Here is a 12,355-nt window from a genome sequence, read left to right on the forward strand (position 1 = left end):
GGCAGCTACGCTGGCATGCGTAGCTGAAACCAGATGAAAAAAGAGAGGAACTTCAGGTGCGTAGCTACGCACAGCTCCTACATACCCCATTTTATATAAATAGAAGGAGACACAAAGAGAGAATTTGAGCAAGGTTTTTGAAGCTTTGATATTTCAGAGAGAGAAAGGGACAAGCCCGTATCTAATACACTTCAAGGTATGATTTTTTGATACATCTATGATGTTATAATACCATTGTATATTAGAACTAAAACATTTATGGATCTAATCCATATGAATTCACTTGAATCTTGAAGAATCACCAAGAACACCAAAGAAGGGATTTTCTAAGGTTTCCTTCAAAAAGTAAATTCTTCTACTCCACTCTAATTTATGAGATATAAATAAGTGTATATGTGATATTCATGATATTAAGAAGTAGTTGAATGTGAGAAATTATGAAACCCTAGTTGGATTTTAATGGTTGGTGATTGGGGAAGACATGAATAGTAACTTGGGCATTAAATATAGATTATTTATAATCCTAACTACACTATTAAGTACTATAAATGAGACTGTTAAGAATGGATCAAGAGTAAAGGCTTAAATTGGTATTGTTAGGTATTGTTGAGCAAATCTTGACTCATGTTGGATATAATTGTATAGATTGTGATTGGTTAAAGACATTGGATACTTTTTTTTTATAAACTGTCCATCAATATCTGGGTTGGGATATATTTCACTTCCAGTAAAATCAAGTTTGGAGGGGGGCTTGTAACCTCCAATTACAATACATACTGTAAACATAATATATATGGATGAGGAGGGGGTTTATGGACAAAAAAACAGATTGATTATCCCCCTCCTTTACATATGTTTAACTAACAAAAAAAATTATATTTTTCATATCTAATTCTAAAAGTGGGTAGTTGTAGATCCTAACTTGTGGGGACGAGCAGGTTGGGATTACACTATTTTGTTAATTTCTTTACATGTTGGAGTGACACTTGTTGAACTAAAAGATAAATTCTCATTTTGTTAATTTCTTTTAACATGAAATTGAAGAAGGTTTTCATTTGATTTTTGTTCAAATGGATAGATCAGTTATGAACACTATAATTTGATTTGAAGTAGATTTCTTTTAGGCTTATAAGCTATCATTTTATTTTAGAAAAGTCAAATATTTTGGGAGTTACTAGTGGAGACCACCAAGATTGATTCGAATTTTGAATTCATTACCATGGAACTACATGTACCGGTGTAGTGACACATTCCAAGGTTAAGTCGAGGTTTGTAGGATAAAGTCTCCTAATTTGTAGGAAAATGATCATTATTAAATGTAATGAGGTCAAGTCGACTCGCACAGTACTACGGGAAGGCACCCGGGCAAGTAGGATCAAATAATTGTGGCTAGGTTGATCACCTAGTGTTATTTCTATTATGCTGATATCTGTATAGTGCTTCCGAAGGTAAAACCTCACATGATTTTGGTTGAACTTAAATGCTAAAGGAGATGATTTTGAAATATGTTTTACATTATTGGTTCATCTCCTTGCACTTTAACTTATAAATTGATATAAATGCTTCCTTGTTATATCAATGCTTTTGTCACGACCCAAAATTCACTAGTCGTGATGTCACTTAACCCAACTCGCTAGATAAGCCAACATCCTCAAAATAATAATGAAATCAATAAACATGGTTTAATAACTCATCAGAGGACAAATATCATGAAATACATGAGAATATAACCATAATACTACTACAACCATCCCCAAAATTTGGTGTCAACGAGTACACGAACACTATTGTATAACAAGATACAAGCAAAATCCTCTAATACAACTGTCTGAACAATAGAACAATAAAGATAGAAATAACTAAAAGAGAACTTCAAGGACTGCGGACGATATAGCAGCTACTTTGTAGTCTCCCAAAAGCTAATAGAAACTCAACAATGGAAATCGCCTCGACCGAATGTACATGGATCTACACACGAAGTGTAGAGTGTAGTATGAGTACAACCGACCCATGTACTCAATAAGTAACAACACTAACCTTGGGTTGAACGTAGTGACGAGCTCAGAATCAATAGACAGATGCCAACATCAATAACTAGTACTCCCTCCGTTTTAATTTTGATGAGGTAGTTTGACTCGGCACGGAGTTTAAGAACAAAAATAAGACTTTTGAAAGGTGTGGTCTTAAAAGCTTAAAGGGTAAAAGTTTTATGGGATGATGACATTTGTGTGGTTATAAAAGATTCTCATTAAGGGTAAGATGGGTAAAATGAAGAGTTTAATGTTGAATTATTTCCAATTGTAGAAATGTGTCATTCTTTTTGGAACGGACTAATAAGGAAAGTGTGTCATCTAAATTGAAACAGGAGGAGTAACAGTTTAGAATATAAAGGGAAAACAATAGAAAGTAGCTCGATGATATTATGTTCAACTTATTCATATTTCAGGAATTTAGGCATGCTTTCTAGTATAACAGTTAAAGCTAACACCGATAAAGTATTTCAATTACCAGCTAGCGTGAGGAAAGTATGTCTTTATGCCTACATGTCAAGTATACATGTCAAATTAATGATATCACATAAGATCCATCAAAATATTCACAATTAGCACTGTACAAGTGTCTGGCATATTTGCTCATCATCAAGCACGTAGATAACATAATGTGCATGCGCCTACTACTGGCATGTCAGACTCCAGAGGGGTGGATCATGCCCAACCACAAATCATAATTATTTAGCCCAATAGTATGGCCTGGTGTACGCGTCGACCCAAAACAATAACACTTAGCCCAATACGGACATAGCGTACGCGTCACCTCAAAATCAATACAAAATCGTCTTTATGGTCCAATCTTAGTCACTTACCGGTCAAGTTTCAGTCAACACATCTCACAGTATTCAGTTTAACAGTGTTACATATACGAGACATCAACAACATGTGAGGAATCAAATAAGAAGTACTGAGACAGAGATATCATACGGATATAGCATCATGACTGAGAATATGTATATAAATAAGGCGTATAGCTCAGAAACAACAAGAATAGCCCTATCAAGTCTCAAACAAATAACACTTAGCCTAAATATGATGTCTAATATGAATCACAGTCCAAGTAATCAAACAAGCAGGGAAAACGCGGGTATAACAAGGCATGATAACAAAACAAGCTCGGTAATAGACTAAAGACCTTCCCAAACTATGAACACACTGGTGCACGTACACACGCACGTCACCCCAATATCTTTCATGTAACATAGTTCTCATGGTTAAATAATCTAAAATCCAAGTTTAGATGTGTTACTTACCTCAAGCAAGCCAAATCAACCCTCAAAATAACTTTTCCCCTAAAATTCGCATCCGCGGCTCAAATCTAACAAAAATAACTTTATATTATCAAACAATATAAGAGAAACCAATTACGATTAATAAAGCTATGATTTTCGCACAATTTTCCAAAAGTCAACAAAAGTTAATCCCAGGCCCACCCGGTCAAAACCCGAGTCCGCGAGTCTATATATGTGTTTTGTTTTCAAATCCGAGTCCAATTCGACTCTCAAATCCCAAATTTTTATTTTTCAAAACTTAGACAAAAATTCTCTTTGATTCTCATAAATTTCATGTCACATCTCATATGTAATCATGAAATATAGTTGAAAAATGATTAAAACTACTTACCCAATGATTGTAGGTGAAAATCTCCTCTCCAAGTCGCCTCCTACCGAGTCTAGGATTCTAAAATAAGAGAAATGAGATGAAATCCCGACTTTCCAACCCTTTTTTCAGTTTCAGATGTCGCAATTGTGATGCTGGATTCATAATTGCGACACTGGTTTCGCAATTGAAACCCTCGCAATTGCGAAGAAAGACTCGCAATTGCGACTCCTGACAGACTAAGGGGAAGTCGCAAATACGACAATGGCTTCAAAATTGCGAAGCCTGCTCCCATCGCAAATGCGACTAAAATGTCGCAAATACGATCCTACCCGGACTAGCCTTGTCACGACCCAATTCTCACTATAAGCCGTGATGGCGCCCAACGTCGTCGTTAGGCAAGCCAACAATTGCTTTTAAATCATGGCTTGAATTAAATAAGAAAATTAACGCATTTGAATAACATGGGTATATAAAATATTCGTAAAAACATAAAATAAAAGGTGACAACAATAGGCAAAACTATAAATATTTACTAGATATTCCCAAAACCTGATGTCACACATGCATGGGCATCTACTAGGAAGTACGATAATAATGCAATATCTGTCTGGAATATAAGATAGACAGGATAAAATAAATAAATATGATAGAAACTCTGTGTGCTACGGATCGTAGCATTGAGTACAACTCACCATAAAGTCCCTTCAGCAGCTGCGCCTATACGCCCAAATGACCACCAAATGAACATGTCAGAACCTGCACAATTAGTGCAGAAGTGTAGCATGCGTGCGTAAATCAAGACGTACCCAGTAAGTATCTAGCTTAACCCCAAAAAAGTAATGACGAAGGGTCGAAATCGATACTTACTAGTGGTCCAATAAATAAAGTATAATAATGGAAGTACACATGTACAAAACATGACAAGTAAGAGCACTGGAACAGATATAAATACATAATATGATCCTCAACTGAACAGTAAACACGAAGTCCTCAAATATCATATACTATCTCGAATGGAATATAAAATGGTCAATGCCTCTCTGACACCTCAAACAGATGTCGAACGATCCAAAACTAATCAAATAACGTACATACCAATCAAAATATACCCCAATATTCATAATTTAATAATTTTTAACAACTCCCAACTCCGATCGAAAAGTCAACCCCCCGACCCACGTACCCAGATTCCGAATTTTTTCAAATATAAACATTACCCATAGCACCGCAAACTCAAATATATAATTTATTCCTAATTCCACGTCCAATTTCGTGGTCAAATTCCAAATTTACCATTTCTAGGTTTGTTAAAAAATCTCACAATTTCTACCAATTTCCATGTTTAAATCCTTGTAGAATCTATGAAATTAACTTACAATATGTGAAAATTACTTACCTTGCCATAGATGATGAAAATCTCTTCTTGAAGAGCTCTAGAAATCACCCAAACCATGTGAGAAGTGGAAGAAATGAGCCAAAACCCGAAATAAATTGAAGTCTACCAAGGCCTTTCCTCTTCGCGATTGCGGAATTCCCTCGTGATCACGAAGGCCAAACCAACTTGCCCCAGAATTCCTTCTATGCGAACGCGAGCTCCAACTCGCGATCACGATTCACAGTCATCCAAACCTACACGATCGCGTGCCAGCCTTCGCGAATGCGAAGGTATAAATGCCTAGCCTCAGTACTTCCTCATACGCGATCGCGACACTCCCCCTGCGATCGTGTAGAACAACTCTACCATAACAGGCCAGCCTTAATAACCCTTCGTGTTCGCGACTCTTCCCATGCGAACACGAAAAACCTCCTGCTCAAGCTCCGCGATCGCGAAATATTTTCCTTGATCGCATAGAACACTTATCATGCCCAACTATTCCTTATAAAAAGGACTAAGCGATCGTTACAAATATAATCCGGTTTACAAGTCCGGAGTTGAATCCCACTGGGAATTAACGTACTAATCACAACTTTTAGTTTAGCAAGATTCCAAATAATCAACTTCCAACAAGATTGAATAATGACTTGAGTGTTTACTAACAATTAACAAGGTAATTAAACAACCACAATAATCACGTAGTTGAACACGTAGAGAAAATTTAATGGCAGATTTATATTAAACGTAACAAAGATTCATCCTCCAAGAGGTTCCATCAAACCCTAGAATAAAGAGTTTAGCTACTCATAATTGTTTTAACAATCACAACATAAGAATTCATCATCAATGATAAAAAGGGAGAAAGAAAGATAAAAACTCGTTTCCGAATCTTCCGTCTTGCTCCTTGCCTGTTCTTGCCTTCAAAATTCTTCAAAAAAACCAAGATACCCTTCTTTTGGGCGAGCTGGGCTTCATATAGGTCAAGGACAATCGCCTCTGAAATTATAATTTTAGCCCTGGAATAATTTTTCTCGGAGGGACGTGCGCGGCCGCGCACTTTGGCAGGTGACCGCGCATCTGGCTGTACACTTTGGCCAGTTTCTGCGTGACTTACGCGGCCCAGTGTGCGGTAGGTGCACGACCGCGCACCTGGGCGATTTTCCGCACTCTTCTTTGCTCTTCTTTTTAAATGTGCTAACCTCATTCGATCCTCGAACAAACTCCCAATTTACTCCATAAGCCTTTGCTTGGCCTTCAACGCTCCATATTATCTCAAAATACTCCTTAACCTCATTGTAGCCCGGAATTGCTCCTGCAAGCATAAAAATACTCAATCAGAGCAATTTACTATCATTTAGTGCTCAAACATAAGTGAAGTGTAGCCAATTTAGAGCGCAAATAGTGGCCAAACTACATAGTTATAGCCTACTATCAATACCCCACACTTAAACCATTGCTAGTCCCCGAGCAAACAAACCACATTTTACATAGACATAACCTCACTAAGCGACTTTCCTAACTCATCATACCAAGAATATTTCAAATAGACCGACTAAGCACAATAGTGTAACATCTTCACCTCAAGAATTGACTCACAAGCATCACGCGTTATTCACAACTTACTCACTTACTCCAACACATAGGTCAAGAATTACCTTTCCTTCATGAATCAAGTGCCCTCCCACAACATAAGATAATCGTTCCACAATTAATAAAATTCATGAACAATTAGGAACTTCAAGATAGACAGAATTCACTCACTCTCAGAAACGACATTCATATGCCACAAAAAATGCACCGTAGGCTTGCCCATAGTATACTACTCTACTAATTGAGTTCATTCAGTCAAGGATCAAGTAGGACTTTTAACTGGTTGTAATGTAAGCTGCGGGACGGGTAGGATACACTCAGATATAAGAGTGACTACACCTCCCTAAGCACTTTAATACATACTCTTTAGCAGTCGGAACCCCACACTTATGTCAAACCATACTCCGCCTTCAAATCAATATACATTAACTCCCAATTATTTAAGAACAATTGCATCAAGTGTCACCACTTATCAGGGAATATTTATTTATTTATTTATTTTTAAAATTCACAACAATACAACTATTTTGTTTTCTTTTCTCTCTTTTTCAATTCAAGTGGCTCTTGCTTTTTTTTTTCAAAACTGTGCACCTTTCTCCTTATTTCATTAGTTCCACTTAAAAGCCAAATCAACCACCCCACACTTTAACTTTTACAAAGTTCATAACAATTCAAGTGCTCATAAGAGGTTAAAAGGTTCAAATATATGGTTAATTCAAACAAAGGGGCAAGGCTTGTAATGTGGTTACCAAAGAAACAAGATTACATACTCAAAGGGTTTAACTACGATACATAACAATTAGGCGGGTAAAATATACATATCTGACTCAACAAAGAAACGTCTATATCACTTCCAAGACTGAACAAAACTACTATTTCACTTTGCAAACACACGGGGAAAGTTCTAGACATCAAATGCAATGCACATAATACAACAAATCTCACACACACATGGCACATGACTCGTTCCAGATTGGATCATCAAAACACTCTAGTCAAAGCACTTAAGCCAAGTTAAGAACATACAATTTAAGGCACATATACAAGAGTCAACAACTGAACCTAATCGTCACACTACCGCACTCGCTATTCTCAAGGTATAACGAAGTTGAGAGACCCTGTTTTTATTTCAGCCTATAGCCCACTGGTTTCTACTTCTAAAAAAATAAAACTAACTACACCCGGTTCAAACGAAACCCTTGGAAAAGAACCGCGGCCCAAAGAAAAATCAAGGGGGAATTGATACACTACCAACAAAAGAAAATCTTTTTATCTTTTTTTTACTCAACTTTAATCCCTCAAGAAACCCGTCGAATGATATCCATCGTCGGAAAAAGTCGAAACTTTTGAAATTTTCACTCATTTAAAAAAAAAAATTAAGTAACCAAAGAAACTAACACTAATCTACATTACTATATATATACAACATAAATACAAGATATCCCCCCACCCCACACTTTAAATGGCGGAATGTCCACATGTCACATAAAGAAAAAATGCAAGGTAAAGGACTTCCTTGATAGAGTCAGTCCTAGTCGGAGACAGTGTCGGGGTCGAGATGGTAAGCCCTGCCAAGTGCACATAGCCATGCCATGACCCTCCTCTCAGATTTTTTATTTTGGGTAGCAAGGGCATCCACTCTAGCTCCCACGTCCATGACAGACGTACGCAACCCTATCATTTCCTGCTTTAAGGCCGTCATTCTCGTGTCCCATTTGACAACCGATGTTCCCTCAACAACCTGCTTGTGCGGGGGCGAAGCAGCCATAACCTCATCTTGCCCTTCATTAGCCTCATTTGGAGCATCAGACTCATCGCTATTTGCCTCAACGGGTGCAGCAGGATCCTTTCCAATTACTACTTTATCAGTCCGGAACTTCTGTTCTTTTTTTACTTTCCCATCCAAGTTCTTGTTTTCCGGTACACATGTCGCACGACATAATCTAGTGATTAAGAAAGGAAAGAAGAACCCATACCTCTGCACTAGACAACGAATGTATATTTTGTCGTGAATAACCTTAGCCACATCAAAATCGTGGCCATTGATAAAGCACCGGATCAGTGCAGTCCGGGGACCATTCACTTCAGTGGTATTAGAAGAAGGCAGCATGTGGCTATTTATGACATAGAGCCAACACTTCCCTTTAAAGGTAAGTGATGTAGAATGAAACTTCCACCCTTGCGTAATCCACACTACTTCCTTGTTGGGCACATATATTCTTCTAAAGAACAGATTCCACGAGCTTGGTTCTCTATTATAGGCGTCATAGTAGTCCTCCGCTTCAGGATTTATCCCAAACACTGCAACCAGTAAGCCCTCCTAATAGCCTCGATGGATGCATCCACACTCTTCTGTCGTACCGTGCAGACATGGTTCATATGTTCTAGACAGTTTGCGTAAAACTCCTGCACAATCATTAAATTGGCTGCATCAGGTTCTTCAAAGAATATACCCAGCCTGCGCCGAACCAATTCACGATACATATTGGGACAGTCATTTTGGAGGGACCCCATATCAATTCCCCTCTCCGATATGGGTTTCTTGGGAGCCTTATGGCTAAAACGTTCCTGGGCCGCGCTTGATACGAACTTGGTACTATCATACTGGGGCGCATTGGTTGAGGCCCGCGACCGGGATGAGCCTGCGTGACCACTAGAAGAGGCACTTGTGGTTCTTCGTTTCTTGGAGGGCGTCATACTACCTGAAACAATTGCCACTATCAATAAAAGGCACGATGTGTGAACCAAGAGCGGTTACTCAGACTTCACCAGCACACTTGGTCACAAAATTACATTCTCAAACTCACTGTGGCATTTATACAAATACTTAATATACAAGTTTACCCAAACTCCCCAAACACCCAATTATAACCCCAATTCAACCAAAAATATACCAAAGTCTAATCCAACCCAACATGGTGAAATTCAACTATCACCTCGCATACAAATAAGTATACTAGTAATACAAAGAAAAGAAAAGAACAACAATGAATTCTACTGCAATACAAAGAAAAGAAAAGAAAAGAAAAAGGAAAAAAAAAGAAAAAAACAAACTAAATTAAAAGGGAAATAAAAAAATGACACTTACCCGAGAGAACTTATGAGGATTTGGGTTGGGAAGTGATGGAATATGAGAGATGAGGGGAAAAGTATAGGGTTTTGATTTTAAAATTGGGGAGAAGGGAAGGGTTGGGCATTTTGTTTCTTGTGTCTAGGGGGGGGGTCAGATTTAGGAGGGGAGAGGGGGGGGGGGTCGTGTATATTAAAATAAAAACAAAGAAAGAAGAAAGAAAAGAAAAATAAAATAAACCAATTAAATACCCTACAACACGGCGCCCAGTGCGCGGTCGGTGCGCGGCCGCGCATGTGTGGTAGTGAAGGTCCAGAAATGCGCTGCCACATGCACGGTCAGTGTGTGGCCGTGAACATTTGAAGTATCAACTTCTCGACTTATGCCACTTTTGGCCCCTATTCAAATTCATTTCTTCACCTGAATAATTCCAGCTCGCACACATTCATCCCTACACATTGATAAACCTGTCAATACTTCCACAATTCAAAATCAAACACGAAAATTAGCAAAAACACAAAAAATATTGGGTTGCCTCCCAAGTAGCACTTGATTTAACGTCGCGGCACGATGAATTACAACAAACACATGGGTTGCCTCCCCAAAAGCGCCGGATTTAACATCGCGGCACGACTCGGGTTATCCCTTATCATGGATCTTTTAAGTACACAGTCGAGATCATTTTGTCTTCCTTAACCATGCCCTAGTAATGTTTTAGCCTTTGTCCATTAACTTTGAACTTGCGAGAGATATCTTCCGATGTAATATCGATGGCTCCAGTTGGATACATCTCTACCACACAAAATGGTCCCGACCATCTTGACTTCAACTTGCTTGAAAACAACCTCAATCTTGAATTGTACAGCAATACCATATCTCCAGTTTTAAAGTTCTGCTCAATAATATTTTTGTCGTGCATCATCTTCATTCTTTCCTTATATAGTCTTGCGCTCTCAAAAGACTGGTAGCGAAACTCATCAAGCTCATGCAACTCAGTGACTCTACTTGTACCCGCCTCTTCTATGTCGAGATTCAACTACCTCAATGCCCATAAGGCTATATGCTCCAACTCCACTAGTAAGTGACACGTCTTCCCAAGCACCAATTTGTACGGCGACATGCCAATCGAAGTTTTGAAAGCGGTACGATATGCCCAGAGTGCATCATCTAACTTTCTCGCCCAATCTGTTCGTGTAACATTCAGTCTTTGTCAAAACGCTCTTTATCTCTCTGTTCGAAACTTCCACTTGCCCACTCATTTGTGGATGATATGGGGTGGCAACCTTGTGGCGTACACCATACTTTTCTAACAACTTAGGCGAAGGCGCGATTACAGAAGTGAGTGCCTCCATCACTGATTATTGCCCTTGGGGTGCCAAATCGGGTGAATATATTCTTTCTCAAAAAAATAATTACCCCATTTGCATCATTTGTAGGGAGCGCTGCAGCCTCCACCCATTTTGACACATAGTCCACCGCTACGAGTATGTACTTGTTGCTATATGAGCTGATGAAAGGCCCCATGAAATCGATTCCCCATATGTCAAACACTTCTACCTCCTGAATTGGGTTCATAGGCATCTCATGTCGGTGGAAAATATTCCCGGTTCGTTGGAATTCATCACAACCCTTCACCCATAAGTGTGCATTTTTGAACAATGTTGGCCAGTAGAAGCCTGACTCCAGCACTTTCGCAACTGTCCTTGCTCCCCTGAAATGGCCACCATATGGTGATGCGTGGCAAGCTTGCAAAATAGAAGATTGGTCTATCTCGGGGATACATCTTCGCATCATGTTATAAACACAAATCCTGAACAGATAAGGCTCATCCCAATAATACATGCGACAGTCACGAAAGAACTTTTTCTTTTGGACAGAGGAAAGGTCATAGGGAACAATACCGCTCGCCAGGTAGTTTGCAATGTCTGCATACCATCGCGCCTCCTCCATTGCCACTGCTAGTAATTGTTCATCTGGGAATGTCTCAGTTATATCTTTTACCTCTACTTTCTTTTCAGCTCCCTCCAACCTTGTAAGGTGGTCTGCCACTTGGTTCTCTACCCCTTTCCTATCGCGGATTTCCAAATCGAATACTTGTAGCAAAAAAACCCAACGGATGAGTATTTTTATGCTTTGCAGGAGCAATTACGGGTGACAATGAGGTTAAGGAGTATTTTGAGATAATATGGAGCGTTGAAGGCCAAGTAAAGGCTTATGGAGTAAATTGGGAGTTTGTTCGAGGATCGAAGGAAGTTAGCGCATTTAAAAAGAACAAAGAAAAGTTCAGAAAATCGCCCGGGTGTGCGGCCGCGCACCGACCGTGCACTGGGCCGCGCAAGTCAGGCAGAAACTGGCCAAAGTGCGCGGCCAGATACGCGGTCACCTGCCCAGGTGCGCGGTCGCGCATGTCCCTCCGAGAAAATCTATTCCAGGCTAAAATTGTAATTTCAGAGGCAACTGTCCTTGACCTATATGAAGCTCAGCTCGCCCAAAAAGAGGGTATCTTGGTTTTTTTGAAGAACTTTGAAGGCAAGAACAGGAAAGGATCTAGACGGAAGATTCGGAAATGAGTTTTTATCTTTCTTTCTCCCTTTTTTATCATTGATGATGAATTCTTATGTTGTGATTGTTAAAACAATTATGAGTATGCTAAACTCTTTATTCTAG

This window comes from Nicotiana tomentosiformis, chromosome 5 (assembly GCF_000390325.3).
Source record: "Nicotiana tomentosiformis chromosome 5, ASM39032v3, whole genome shotgun sequence".
In the NCBI taxonomy this organism is placed as follows: Eukaryota; Viridiplantae; Streptophyta; class Magnoliopsida; order Solanales; family Solanaceae; genus Nicotiana; species Nicotiana tomentosiformis.